We start from the raw sequence: 16,458 nt of genomic DNA, 5'->3' as shown, positions 1-16,458 counted from the left end.
ATGCATTCAATCAGCGCTTGACTGACAGATTATACTACTGCCGCAACAACGTATCACTATGAATAGTTTATTTCTGTATCTTGACGCAAAGTCGATAAGGCCAGCATTCCTTATAAATTTTCACGCAATGCATAATGGAAGAAAATTCAGGAGCGATTGAGCGGTGCCACCAGACCACCACCACCACCACCACCACCACCACCATAATAATAATAATAATAATAATAATAATAATAATAATAATAATAATAATAATAATAATAATAATAATAATAATAATAATAATAATAATAATAATAATAATAATAATAATAATAATAATAATAATAATAATAATAATAATAATAATAATAATAATAATAATAATAATAATAATCAGCCTGGTTACGCCCACTGCAGGGCAAAGGCTTCTCCTATACTTCTCCAACAACCCCGGTCATGTACTAATTGTGGCCATGCCGCCCCTGCAAACTTCTTAACCTCATCCGCCCACCTAACTTTCTGCCGCCCACTGCTACGCTCCCCTTCCCTTGGGATCCACTCCGTAACCCTTAATGACCATCGATTATCTTCCCTCCTCATTACATGTCCTGCCCATGCCCATTTATTCTTCTGAATTTCAACTAAGATGTCATTAACTCGCGTTTGTTCCCTCACCCAATCTGCTCTTTTCTTATCCCTTAACGTTACACCTATCATTCTTCTTTCCATAGTTCGTTGCGTCGTCCTCAATTTGAGTAGAACCCTTTTCGTAAGCCTCCAGGTTTCTGCCCCGTAGGTGAGTACTGGTAAGACACAGCTATTATATACTTTTCTCTTGAGGGATAATGGCAACCTGCTGTTCATGATCTGGGAATGCCTGCCAAACGCACCCCAGCCCATTCTTATTCTTCTGATTATTTCCGCCTCATGATCCGGATCCGCCGTCACTACCTGCCCTAAGTAGATGTATTCCCTTACGACTTCCAGTGCCTCGCTGCCTATTGTAAATTGCTGCTCTCTTCCGAGACTGTTAAACATTACTTTAGTTTTCTGCAGATTAATTTTCAGACCCACTCTTCTGCTTTGCCTCTCCAGGTCAGTGAGCATGCATTGCAATTGGTCCCCTGAGTTACTAAGCAAGGCGATATCATCAGTGAATCGCAAGTTACTAAGGTATTCTCCATCAACTTTTATCCCCAATTCTTCCCACTCCAGGTCTCTGGATACCTCCTGTAAACATGCTGTGAATAGCATTGGAGAGATCGTATCTCCCTGCCTGACGCCTTTCTTTATTGGGATTTTGTTGCTTTCTTTGTGGAGGACTACGGTGGCTGTGGAGCCGCTATAGATATATTCCAGTATTTTTACATATGGCTCATCTACACCCTGATTCCGTAATGCTTCCATGACTGCTGAGGTTTCGACAGAATCAAACGCTTTCTCGTAATCAATGAAAGCTATATATAAGGGTCGGTTATATTCCGCACATTTCTCTATCACCTGATTGATAGTGTGAATATGATCTATTGTTGAGGAGCCTTTACGGAATCCTGCCTGGTCCTTTGCTTGACAGAAGTCTAAGGTGTTCCTGATTCTATTTGCGATTACCTTAGTAATTAGTTGACCACCATCAGTCCCTATATATATATATATATATAATACGCATTAGAAAGCAACTTGCACTTCAATTCAATGGTATCTCCTTACACATTCTCCAGTATGTCCTTGTAGGGTGAGGCCTTAGGGAGCAAGTAGGACATCGGAAACACGATCTCTTGAGCGTATACCATGGAGACTTCAACTTCGCCTCGGTACGACTGGGCGTACCCCTTCAGGAAGTGCATAGGGGCGAAATAGACCGCTTTGCCTTGCCTGGTCCGATTGACGCAGGCGTCCATGGTGTCTGCTATAAACGGCACCCAGTCTTTCACTGCGTTTCGCAGCTGTGACAGCGACGCGCTTTTCGTACTCTGCAAAGAGATCAGAGAGGGTAGCGGCATGCAGGTAACACTAATAAAGTGAAGTGCACGAGAGTGTTGCGATAACCGTTAGTTGTAGCACAATAGCGGTTGTTTGTTCCATCCACTCAATATACGAAAATATTAAAAATGGCACTCTCTCTGTAGAGCTTATACGAATAGAGAACAGACACGTACGTAAGTCGACAAATGATGTTAAAAGCAACGTGAGCGTGAAAGAAGACGTCCGAATAGTCATCGTCACCATCAGCCTATCTTATGTTCACTATTAGGGCGAATTAGGGCCTCTCCCTGCGATTTCCAAGTACCACTGTCCTGCGCCAACCGATATCAGCTAGCGCCTATGAATTTCCTAAATTTATCACCCCACCTGGTCTTCTGCCGTCCTCGACTACGCTTCCCCTTTATTGGAACCCATTCTGTAACCGTAATGGTCCACCAGTTATCTAACCTATGCATTACATGACCTGCCCACTGAATATTTCGCTCGTAACGACAATTACATTTAATATCGGCGCTCCCTGTTTGCTGTTTGTTCCACACCGCTATCTTCCTGTCTCTTAACTTTATGGCTAACATACTTCTTTCCATCGCTCTTTGCACAGTCCTTAACTTGTTTTCAAGGTTCTTTGTCAGTCTCCAAGTTTCTGCCCCCTCTGTCAGCACCGGTAGAATGCATATATAGTACACCTTTCTTTTTAACGATAATGGTAAACATCCAGTCAGGATCTGACAATGTCTGCCGAAAGCGCTCCAAACCATTTTTAGTCTTCTGTAAATTTGCTTCTCATGATCAGCGTTTTCTATGAGAAGTTGACCTAGGTAAACGTACTCTTCCACAGACTCTAGAGGCTGACTGGCAATCCTGAAGACTTGTTACCTTGCCCGGCTACTCATCGTTTTCTGTCTTTGGCATATTGCTATTCAACGTCACTCTTACAGTCTCTCTATTATGTCCTCAATCATTTGTGGAAACGCGTCCCCAGTGTTGCTGAATAGGACAATGTGATCTGCAAACCAAAGGTTGTTGAGATTTTCTAGGTATACTTTGTAGCGCAATATACATTTCTTGAGATGTATTTCATGAAATATATTTTTCGCCAAAATCAAGAAATATATTTTGCGTCACAATGTATGCCTAGGAAATCTAAGTCCCAACTTGCCCAAGAAGAAGTCCTTTTGTTGCTGAAATATTCGTCGTTAATCCTAACCGTTAAGCTTTCCCACTATAATAGCTTGAATATTTTTTCTAAGCACGCAGTGAATAGCATTGGAGAACTGTGTCTCATTGTATGACCCAATTCTTTATAGGCATCTTCCTACTTTTCTTGTGGAGAATTTAGGTAGCTGTGGAATCTCTGTAGATATTTTCAAAGATATTTACCTAAGCCTCCTGTACTACTTGATTACGTAATGCCTCTATGACTGCTGGTATATCGACTGAATGAAATGCCATTTCGTAATCTATGAAAGCCATACAGAGGGTACTCTGCTGATTTCTCGATTACCTGACTGATGAGATGGATGTGATCCATTGTAGAGTATCCCTTCCTCAAACCTGCCCGTTCCTTCATTACACTAAAGTTCATTGCGCTCCTTATTCTATAGGATGTTATCTTGGTGAATAGCTTATAAAATATTGCAAGTAAGCTAATCAGCCTCGAAAATTGTCAGTTGCTGAACGACTCCCTTTTTGGTGATTAATATAATGCTGGCATTCTTCCAGTTCTCTGGGACTCTTGAAGTCGATAGACAATTTGTACAAAGGGCCGCTAGTTTTTCAAGCATTGTGTCTCCACCAACTCTGATTACATGGAATCGTAGTCCATCTTCTGCCGCTTTTTCCCGTTTCATGTTTTGCAAGGACCTTCTAACTTCATCGCTACTTATAGAAGCAGCCTCTGTAACCTGTTCATATCAGCTTAGAATGGACGAGCCGCGGTTCCTCTGAGTAATGTACAGGTCAATTTATATTTTTTTCCGCTGCTTTTACTATACCTTCGAGATTGCTGATGATATTACCTTGTCTATCTTTCAGCGCATACATCTTGGTTTGTCAGATGCCTTGTTTCTTTCGCATTGTTTTCAGGCTGCATTCATTTTTACTGCTTCCTCAGTCTTTCTCAAGTTTTAATTTCCAATATACCTTATTTTCTTGTTGTTGATTAGTTTTGTCAGTTCCGCAAATTCTATCCTATCTCTTGAGTTGGACACTTTCATTCCTTGTCGTTTCTTTATTATGTCCTATTGGTCGGCTTGTTGGGTTACCTCACACTGGAAGGGCTGCTTCTGAAACCAGCCAGGTTACCGTTTCATTCATTGCCTCTAAGTCATCTTCATGTGCCTTTTCTAAGGCTGCATATTTGTTTGCAAGTGCCAACCTGAATTGGTCTGCTTTTACCCTTGATGCCTCTAGTTTGGCCTGTTTCTTCATGACCACTTTTACACTTTCTCTCTTCAAATAGAGGTTAATCCTAACCCTCACTAACCTATGATCACTGCCCTTTACTCTACCCAACATTTCCAGTTTCTGCAATACATGCTGGGATCGGCGGAAAGTATGAAATAAATTTCATTTCTTGTTTCACCATTAGGGCTTTTCCATGTCTACAGTTTGTTCCAAGGCTTCCTGAAGGTGTTCATTATTCGCAGCTTATTCCTTTCCTGGAATTCTACCAACCTCTCTTCTGTAGCATTTTTTAGAATCGACTCCGTAGTTGCCAATTGATTGTTCACCAGCCCACTTTTGCCCCACTTTTGCATTGAAGTCACCCATTGCTACAACGTAGTGTGATCGCACTTTTCTCATGGCCAATTGCACATTTTCATAAAACTGATCTACACCTTCATCATTATGACTGGACGTTGGACAGTAGGCTTGTACCACATTTAATCTATACCTCTTATTAAGTTTTATTACGGCTACTCCTACCCTCTCATTATTACTGTAGAATTCCTCAATGTTGCCCGCTATGTCCTTAAGTATTAGATACTAAACACGTATGGCTTCTTACCTGGGAGTACTCTATATCAGAGGACGTGGCGCTTAGTCAGTACTGCATAAGCTTCACCAGTTCTTCTAACCGCAGTTTGGCCAATAATATCCTAAATATTGCCTGGTGGTTTCTGAAAAAGTCGTGCTAAGGTAGCCTCACGAGAGGGGATTTCGGGTGTTAAAGGTGGCCAGCTTCAGTTTCCATATGTGGCCTGTCCGCGTCCAGATATTCTTAGAGGCCTCTGCTGCGTTACAGGTGTGACCGCCGCCTTGACCAGGTGCACGACAGCTGCTGGAGATAGAGGTCCATGGAATCATGTAGGAATCATGAGGAAGGGAATGGCCGAATACTGCACCAAGGAGGCCAATTCATGTTCTGGAGAGGGAGTGTCTTGTTGAAGCTTAGTGTGTCTTCCTAATTTGGTTGTACCTGGATTAGCATAGCCCCACTTGCTCTCGGGGTTTTTGCCGGTGTCAGGGGCCAGTAGAAGCGCGGAGATGGAGTGTGCTAGGGGAGGCGAGGTAGAGTTTACCACCTTCAGGTAAAGAATACGCGAGGATTCGAACTTCTGACTGTGCCAACCAACCATCAAAGAAAGCTCAGTCAGACAACCCTGCAGGCTGTCAGGCCACCTTAATGTCAGTGAATTCCAGCGCAGACGATCCTACGTTCCTGAAAACATGCTTGAATTATCCACGGTATAGAGGTTTTACTGATCGTGACAGGTGGCACTATATAGTATTTCTCAGTGGTTTTAACATCATGGTTTCGGGGTCTCCCGTACGCATGCGGCCATGAACGCGGCTATATGCAGGAAATATTTTCGGTAAATTTGAACTCACTTAAATGTGGCGTAAAAAAGAAAGAAAATGAGAAAAAGAAAATGTTTTCAGCGCTTACCGGGAATTCCCTAGTCGTGCATAGACTAGGCAGTCGTACAATCAAAACTATCGGTCTTGCGTTCTTACTATTAAAATTTGTCTTCTTTCTTTCTGCTTTGAACTATAGAAGTAGGAAATTCTATGGAAATAGGAAAGAGGAATGCGGGCAGCACCTCCCTAATTCTAGCGAGCATCGTTAGGTTGCGGCGACGTGTTGCTGTGTTTTTTTTTTTCGTGACACCCGTTTGCATTACGCTACGTGGTTAGAGTAATAATCAGTAAGGAAAGAAAATTAAAAATAGAATATGCTGACGAACCATTTCTGTGAAGAGAAAAACAAGAAATGCATGCAACAATGTCCTGCCACTTAATAATGTGTTAACAAACCCAAATAAACCTCTGTTGTATTTTATTAGTCGAAAGCGCTTAGGCCTGTCAGTCACTGTTATATGTGCGTTCTTGTCAACTGTGTTTTGAAGAATTATGAGATTATAATGTCGTTGTTGTCGCATATTTCGTAGGGTTTTGTCTAGCACATGCAGTGACAGCCACTGTCAATGGTACCGTTAGAAACGCACTACAGCTCGATTTCCGCAGCACTGTAGAGCCTATAAGCGGTGATGACCAATGGCGATGATGTATTCATAAATGTGCTCTTCTGGGCGCCAAGTCATTTGCTTGCATCTGCGAAATTTTTCTCCGTCTTAGTTCTATTCGGCAGCCTACTGCTGTAGACAAGTTCTGCTACATTCTTGCCAATTCTCGAAGCACTCTTAGAAGTCTTTATAATAAATATAAAACCAATTGCCCTAAATCTTCTCGCATAAAGACGAAGTCTTGAGAGGCGACTCAGGCGACATCACGGGCAATACACTAGATGCCATAACGTGTGGGTAAATACCCGGACACCGATATTCACTGCTGACTACAGCAAATCAATAACTCTTTCTTGTCAATGTCATGGGTTAAACTGTTTCTCGGTTTATATAAAAAAATTATGCGCTTTTCCCACTGACTCTTCTAAAACTATTTTCACGGTGTTCTTTCAGGTTAACACGTCAAACAGCAAAATTTTGACAAAGAATTGATCAATATATTGTACCCGAAGCTCGCAAAGCTTGTTTCTATGAAGCGCTACTACCTATAATAATGCAGGTGTTAGTATCATGCGTATGAACGATAATAGTTTCCGCATGTACAATATGAGCTACACAGATGCAAGGACTTAGAACACCTCGTGACTTCCAGAGTGCTACGGAGAACGAGTTAGCAATGCGGGCACGTTTCGTTTATGGAATTATGGTGATACCTGCTCACAGTTCGCTATATTCGACAGGGAGCTCTGTATCCCAGCATATAATGGGCTCATAATTATTACAAAGTTATTGTGGTACTGTACAGCGGATTAGGTTTTGCTCTAATGAAGCCTTTATAGCCCACTTATAACAAATACTCATTACAAGCATGAGTTCCCGTCATTGGCGTCATTGTCACCAGTACAATACACTCGTTAATGCATCTTCTACGTTATGTGAAAACAGGAAGTTTGTTGCCGATAGCAGACCTACTAACCGTTAGAATAACACTCTCGAACATGTTACTTGAGATGCAAGGCTGAAGGCGGCCTTTCCGCAGCATTACCAGCAGTTTCTCCATCGTGTCTGGAGCTTCTTCAAGGATAGGCTTGTTAAGGAAGCTGATGTATCCTCCCATGAAGCAATACGAGATCATAAAGAACAGGAATTGAATGGTTACATGCAAGATGCGCACGCAGACCTTTCTGCGCACCATTGATGGCTCTGAAACGACAAAGAGAAGGAACAAAGCGTGTGACCGGGTTGGTGAGTTGTGAAAAAACGAAATTTATCTTAGTGAGAGAACATGATTTGCAGCATCGACGTTCATGGACTTTGGTTAAAATGTTAATGATGTGGAAATGGTGATGTCTGAAAAGTGTTCAGAAGTACTTGATGTGCCGAACGTGAATCCCATGATTAAGATGTACGCAATATATTTAATGAAAGTTGGATTTACGAGAATATAAATATCCATAAATTTTAGAAAGTTACGCAGATCCTACGTAGACGTTGGAAATAATGTGAAGAGACGCTTTGGAAAAGAGGTTAACTATATATGTGCTTTAGAAAAATCGCGATGCGAGCAAGTTTGTTTAGTTTCACCTTATGCAGCGAGTAATCTCATGGAATGCTTTGTTGATCCGCCATAAGGATCACAACATTAGTGGCATTTAAATTTTATGTTTCAGCATTGCATCTTTTACAAGCTATGCCCAAATGCAAGCTCCTATTCAGGCAGATATACAGTTTGGCACGCCTGCTGCGCGATGTCACAAGGACCAAAGTGATTTATGATGCTCGTCAAATGAACATTGGTGATCACAGGTGCATAAGCAGAAAACTACGACATGCATCAAAGCAACGCTTAGGGAATATGTGCCTTTTTATGTGACAGTGGGACGTAACCATTCTGTAGGATTGGCCAAGAAGATACACATTCCCATTGGCATGCACATACCGAACGGCTAAATGAAAAAAAAGGTAAGTCACAGAATCCGTAAAACAGAATTTACCATTCAATGTACTAATTGGTGTGCTTTAGAAATATTTGGGAGAAAACATGAAATATTCCTGGCTTATGTAGGAAGTTAGGAATACATTTATTTTTAAAATTATATTCGAGGTTTTCAAATGACAAATCTATGGCACACCGTAGTGAGAGTCTTCAGATTAATGTTGACCAGCTGGGTCTCTTCAACGTACACCCCCACATGGTACACAGGTGTTATCGTGATTCGCCCCCATCGAAATACGGCCAGCGCGTAAACCCGCGCCCCCAGGTTTAGCAGCGCAACGCTACAGCCACTCAGTCACCAAAGAGGGTAAACAATATAATTGTTATCTGCGCCCTTGGTCAGCATGCAATGGTTCAATGAGCCATTTGACTGGTAGTTTTATCCGACACTCGTATATTATATCCGCAACTATATCTGCCGAGACAGCGACCGACCGAGAAACAACGCACAGCCCTCAGTAGCCAAGCAGCCACGAGAAACCCGGCAAAATAGGCAAAGGAAGCTTGTCTTTTAAAACAATATTTGTTTCATTTTAATCAATGTATTCAACCGGATGCTTCAAGTTGATAGACTTCGCCTCTCCTCTTTTCCGATGCACCAGGAATAACGCAAATGTATAACTAGTGTCAAACGTAGGCAAACGTTTGCGGACGTCTTTGCGTCGAGTTATCCTTCTCGCAGTTTACTGGTTGCACCACGGATCCGTCTCGCTCACGGTGCTTCTCCTTGCGAGTTACTGCTGTCGAACAGAAACGAATCGCCGTCTGTCGACCGTCAGTGAGCAGTGGACTTGCGACTACGCAATACCGGCGGAATAGGTAACATAAACAAGAACAGCGAGTAATAACTCAGCACATGAATGACTGTGACGAAGACAATACGCGAAAGTGGGCTCTAAAGTGTAAAACTGAACAGTGATCTAGCATGAAGACTATGAACTATTAACTATGGACAATATATTTTACACGTCATTGTTGGAGTATCTCAACGAAACAGTCCTGCATGCTTACATTTAGCTCCATTAGGAAGTTAAGCCACGTAGCAAACCAAGCGAAAGAAAAACGCAAAAAATCTGAGTTAGCCAAACACACAGGATGCTCTACAAACTATAATACATAGGTATAACCTTTCCTTTTATAAGCTCCAAGGTGAAAAAAAAATTACGTTAGTAAGGCCTCGAACACGAAAGTGCTACGGCAAGAGCATTTTCAATTTGTGGGGGCAGAATGAGAGTGGTGCACGCGCCTGGTCGCAAACCTTTGCGCCGCTAGCAGCACATTAAGGACTATACGAAAACTATGTGCAAGACGTAGAATGAGACTGTCCGTGCCCATCACTGCCAATACGAGAAGTGCAAACGCTAAACATGCTTTTGCGCATTAGACGTAGGAACGATTTCAAATACGCGATAGATCGACCACGTTTTTCAATTGATTCATTTTCTGATGTTCTCCAAGAAAAATAAGATTTACCTGCGTTTCCAGGCAAACTTGATACTTTGTAGACATGTGTGGAACGCAGAAACCACACCTCCAAATTGCGGACCACACGCAGCATGAAAGCAAGCAGTGCTATAGAAAGTCCCAACAAACACCAAACCTGTAAAAGGTATAATAATATGCACTTGCGCAACATTCATTTTCGTTTTCTCTGTACTTGAATGTTCTGTGCTCTCAGTGTGGGAACAAATTTCATGATATATTCTAAGTGGTTTTGTAAAAAGAACCTCTACGTGTGAGTGCAATTGATTAGCACAGATGACGAGAGATATGGATAGGTTATGACGTGAGGCGGCTGCTTGAGTTGTGCGTAACAATAGGATTTTTTCACATAGCTGAAAGCAAAATACAAGCTATGTGCACAATATGTGCATAATGATCGCGTTCATAGTGAAATGGGCTCCCTCATTGAGCAAGTGCGGTAAGATGCTTATATTGACGACTGTCAAAAATAAAAGGTATTTAGAATTCTGCGCTTGTCCATGTCTCTACCCTCTCGTGTCCCCTTGCTTTTTTTTTCTTGCGTAGTATACTTTCCTCAGCTAGACGCAAGTGGCTGGGACATATCGCTTAGATTCACATATGTCTAACCTAGAGGAACAAGATGTGCTGCTTGATCAACCAGGATTTAGATTTAAATAAAGCTTGTCAGACATATTTATCTGACTTTTTACGTTACCTTCAAGAATCTCTGCACGCTTTCCACATACCCTAATTTAGAGATTTTTCAAAGCTTTTGTCATGGTACACTATAGAAGATTAAATAAAGAAGAAGTTGATAAGATTAAATAAAGAAGAAATTCATCAGTTGTAACTGGACTATAATACCACGTTCTGGGTTGAATATTTTCTTGTGTAGGAACTACCTGCACATCACGATTAAAGATCACATATCTAGCAGCACTAAGGTAATATCTTAATCAGGCTGGCATAAGGGTCAGTATTAGGACAGATTTTCTTCTTAATTTGTGCGAATTACATAGCTAATAACATTGCTTCCAATATATAACGTTTCATTGGCAACTGTGTGGTATACAGACAACGAGCCAACCGATCGGAGTAAAGCATCCACTAGACTGATATATAATCAGTGCCTGAATGGCGAAAAGTGTGTCAAATTAAAATCAACTAAAATGAAACAAAGCAGATGAACTTTCCTGTGCTTATCGGTACTCCTGTACATATCTCTTCTGTAAACAACAGCAGTATATCTAAGTAAAGTCAGTTAAGCGCTTTAGTGTGCGCATCACATCTCTTCTATTGTGAAATATCCACTGAGTATTGTAAACAAGGCTTTAAGGATTAGGTACCCCCAAGCGCCACTTGATGGCTTCCAACGCCGAAACAACGCTGAATGCTTATGAGAACAGACACTGCCTTTTAAAAACAGTGCCTTAAAAAAGGGCTGTTCACGATGCACAATTGGTAGCTTGTAAATAGCAGAGTTCTTTCTTAGACTTGGATGCAGCGTCCGGATTCCTATAATGTCCACTCCCTTTCTCGTGCAAGAACTTAGTAGTTGATAGTGACAGTAGCTTTATATATCTGGCTTACTACTTCGCTTTCTACTTTTGGCTGCCAATCTTGGAAATGTAGATCAAGCTAGGGAGCTTCCAGGGTAAGAGTAAAATGACCACAGTTCCAATCTTCCGAAATTAAAAATTGGAAATATCTAAAAAAGAAAAATGCATGTCCTTATAGAAAACGTTTCATGCGTGGCGTTTTATGCATTTTCCACTGCGTAACATTGAAGCTTCTGGGTGCTCTGCTTGATTACCATGAGACCGACAGTAGACGGCTTTGACCAAACTTAACGCTATTTAAAATTTATAGCTGTTGAAGTGAGCTGGCGAAAGTTAGCGCGCGTGTGTATGAAGTAAACTTGGACGAACAGAACATCTTGACTGTCGTTTTTCAATTTATACAAGTGCACCTCGCTACGTATTGTGTCGAAACCATTAAAGCTGGGATGATTGTCAAGCGTCCGCGCCAAATGCTTGAGATTAATATTTACAGTGGTTAAATCACTGACATAACTCACCACAACTTTCCTCGTTCAGAAATTGTGCAGCCTATTACCGAGCACTACAACTTTGCAGCCACTGCAGGGTAAATTTATACTTCGGAGAGAGTTTGTAAAAGGAATGCATCAGTGTTTATATAAAGATAGTATCTTACCGGAACAGAAAATATCTTCAGGACCGTAAAACTGCTCTTGGTGATCCTTGGCGATGCGAACAAGTAGCCGAAATTGTAGAATCGTAAAGGAAACGAGAACTGTGTGCTGAAAGCACGATCATAGGTCATCACAGCATGTCCAAAACATATGTCTGCCTCCTGATATGAATGAAAAGAAAGAAAGGACAAATGTTGAAGTAGTGGCCTAATATATAACTTAAAGAACAAACCTACATTTTATTGACAGTGTTGAAATAAAAATTTTTCTTTCATGTCTCAATACAAGATAGTCGCAGGCGTGCGCGGCACATGCAGCATTGTCACAACGTAACGTGGAGGAGCGGCTCCATAGGCGCTCCATTTTAGGCAACACGCACTACAGGGTCTTCGCTGCGAGGTCTGTTTGCGTCGTTTTCATGAGAACTATCTGAGCTGTCCGCCCTGCATCGACGGCGAGCGGAGGCTTGTGCTGCTTTCTGCAAGGCGGTCTGCTGAGCCCCATGTTGCCCAGTTGCAGCAGCGCCAGTAGCTGTCCGATTAGCTTCTTCAGCAGCGGTTCGTACCTAGCGAGGAGGTGTCATTACTTGTACCGAAGAGTAAACACTGGTATCGAGACTACGTGACGCACATATCACGCTCATTTATACTGTATAGTATCTGGCACGATACGATACAGTTGATGATGATGATGATGATGATACTTTATTGGTATCCACTTTGAAACAGAGTGGTGACAAATAGCCACCTAGCCTGCTTGAATTACCCAGGTCCAGCAACATGAATCTTGCAACTGCTATACGCAACTGCAACATGTCCAGACACCTGGTGGAATATAACGCAATTACAATTCAAATTTTGTACGTATTGACGCTACGCGGCGCGCATATCGCATCACGTTACAAGCGACACGCTACGATGCGAATGAAGATGATCCGGTCAACTCTCACCGTTGTCAACTCACAAGACAAAGCAAAGCAAAAACCAAGCAAAACAGAAAAATCCAGGAACTCGGTTTTAGGTTGCAGATTAAGAAAACATGCGCCAGCAATCGAAAAGCGTGAACTATCTAACGGCAAGGAGAACTGAGAAGTAACTTGTGCCTGAACTTTTGGCCTGTTTTGTGATTTGGAACGCTTCATAGACTTCGCGTTCATTTTTTCTGTACTTCCTTTTCCGATAAAGTTTACAGATTCAAAGTCTGTAGTGCATGCGTATTTGTTGCAGTTCAGAAGTATAGTTGCCACCAGTGGCCGTGTAAGTCGCGTTTCAGAGCTCCGGTGTTTGCACAGCCAGTCATTAGCATATCGGCCGGACTGACCGATGTAGACAAGGCCACATGGCACAGGTAATTCGTTACAAGACCAACACAGCGAATCTTGTGATCGTGGTGGGATACAGCATTACATACAAATGAACACTCAATTACTCGTATATTTCGTGGCACCGGTCCTATCCCTGCAAGTTCTCCCTGTAATTATTTATCTTGGTGTAGAAGTAGACAGAAATCTTAAATTTATTGAACAAATATCTAAAGAAAAACAGAAAATTACCTACGGGATCACGATGCTTCTGAAAACAGGAAACATATTTAGACATCAAATATTACTATCTTCATACTTTTCATTTATTCATTTCCACATTAACTACTGCGTTACTTGATGTAGAAACGCTTACGTAACCCATTTAAGCTGATTGGAAATCATACAGAATCAGGCTATCAGGATAATTGCATTTCGCCCACATAGCCACAATGCCGCATATCTTTCACGAACTAAACACATTCTTTCAGTCACTAAACTCGCTAAATATAACCTCTGTACCTTTTTGTTCAGACAGATCAATTGCACACGATTCGATAGCTTGATACCACAATCTTCTCAAATAAATACAAATATTATCAGGTCTGCAATATATAGGAACTTCATTTTACCCAAAGTACACTATAATTATGGCAAGCAGAGAGTCAATTTTTCATCTGTCGAATTCTGCAACATAATACCATTACATAAAAAACACTTAAAATTCACGAATATCAGAAAGAACTAAAACAATATACTCTGTCCAATACTTCACGCTCACATAGTTCATACCCATAATCATTCTTTCAGTGTGCCTTCATTTCATTTTCATTGTCATACTATTAGATTGTCGTTTGATGTCCTTGTAATAGTTATCTATTAGAGTTCAGCAGTTTTGCTTTGTAGGTGATATCATTTATAGCGTTAATTTATTAGTGTTCAAAACGGTTATCATACAGTGCCTTTTTATGTTCTTCTTATTTTGATGAAGAAATTGCGGTCACTGACCAAGTCAAGGTGAAGCACAGAGACATTGATTTCGTTGACTGACTTTGCTGACTTCGACCCCGCGCCAAAGGTTTTCAGCCGCTACGTAGACGATTGCCTCTGTATTGTGCGAAGGCAGGAGGCTTCACGCTTCCTACGTCTTCCCAACTCCGCAAACGCAGCCATAAATTTATTACAGAATACGAGTGTGACCAGAGCAGGATTGGCCACCCTGGTGCAGTACTTGGCCACAACCTCCTATGAACAAAACAATCAAACCCCGGCCCTCAGTCCCCAGCAGCTGCAATGCAACTGACCACGGCGGCGGTCAGACCTGCGACTCAGCAGAGGGTGCTAAGAATCACTGGCTCCGGACAGGCCGCCATTGGAATATGAACCTGGCAACGTTTAATGCTAGAACGTTATCTAGTGAGGCGAGTCTAGCAGTGCTATTGGAGGAATTAGAGGGCAGTAAATGGGATATAATAGGGCTCAGTGAAGTTAGGAGGCCAAACGAAGCATATACAGTGCTAAATAGCGGGCACATCTTCTGCTACCTGGGCTTAGCGGAGAGAAGAGAACTGGGAGTCGGATTCCTGGTTAACAAGAATATAGCTGGTAACATACAGGAATTCTATAGCATTAACGAGAGGGTGGCAGGTCTTGTTGGGAAACTTAATAAGAGGTACGAAATGAGGATTGTACAGGTCTACGCCCCTACATCCAATCATGATGACCAGGAAGTCGAAAGCTTCTACGAAGACGTGGAATCGGCGATTGGTAGAGTGAAAACTAAATACACCATACTAATGGGCGACTTTAATGCCAAGGTAGGCAAGAAGCAGGCTGGAGACAAGGCAGTGGGCGAATATGGCATAGGCACTAGGAATAGCAGGGGAGAGTTATTAGTAGAGTTTGCGGAACAGAATAATATGAGGATAATGAATACCTTCTTCCGCAAGCGGGATAGCCGAAAGTGGACGTGGAGGAGCCCAAACGGCGAGACTAGAAATGAAATAGACCTCATACTCTGCGCTAACCCTGGCATCATACAAGATGTGGACGTGCTCGGCAAGGTGCGCTGCAGTGACCACAGGATGGTAAGAACTCGAATTAGCCTAGACCTGAGGAGGGAACGGAGGAAACTGGTACATAAGAAGCCGATTAATGAGTTAGCGGTATGAGGGAAAATAGAGGAATTCCAGATCAAGCTACAGAACAGGTATTCAGCTTTAACTCAGGAAGAGGACCTTAGTGTTGAAGCAATGAACGACAATCTCGTGGGTATCATTAAGGAGTGTGCAATGGAAGTCGGTGGTGACTCCGTTAGGCAGGATACCAGCAAACTATCGCAGGAGATGAAAGATCTGATCGAGAAACGCCAATGTATGAAAGCATCTAACCCTACAGCTAGAATAGAACTGGCAGAACTTTCGAAGTTAATCAACAATCGTAAGACAGCTGACATAAGGAAGTATAATATGGATAGAATTGAACATGCTCTCAGAAACGGAGGAAGCCTAAAAACCGTGAAGAAGAAACTAGGAATTGGCAAAAATCAGATTAAGAGACAAAGCCGGGAATATCATTACTAATATGGATGAGATAGTTCAAGTGGCTGAGGAGTTCTATAGAGATTAATACAGTACCAGTGGCACCCACGACGATAATGGAAGAGAAAATAGTCTAGAGGAATTCGAAATCCCGAAGGTAACGCCGGAAGAAGTAAAGAAAGCCTTAGGAGATATGCACAGGGGGAAGGCAGCTGGGGAGGATCAGGTAACAGCAGATTTGTTGAAGGATGGTGGACAGATTGTTCTAGAGAAACTGACCACCCTGTATACGCAATGCCTCATGACCTCTAGCGTACCGAAATCATGGAAGAACGCTAACATAATCCTAATCCATAAGAAAGGGGACGCCAAAGACTTGAAAAATTATAGACCGATCAGCTTACTGTCCGTTGCCTACAAAGTATTTACTAAGGTAAATGCAAATAGAATCAGGAACACCTTAGACTTCTGTCAACCAAAGGACCAGGCAGGATTCCGTAAAGGCTACTCAA

The sequence above is a fragment of the Dermacentor albipictus genome, chromosome 1 (assembly GCF_038994185.2).
Source record: "Dermacentor albipictus isolate Rhodes 1998 colony chromosome 1, USDA_Dalb.pri_finalv2, whole genome shotgun sequence".
Classification (NCBI taxonomy): domain Eukaryota; kingdom Metazoa; phylum Arthropoda; class Arachnida; order Ixodida; family Ixodidae; genus Dermacentor; species Dermacentor albipictus.
Note: the sequence above shows the minus strand (reverse complement) of the source record.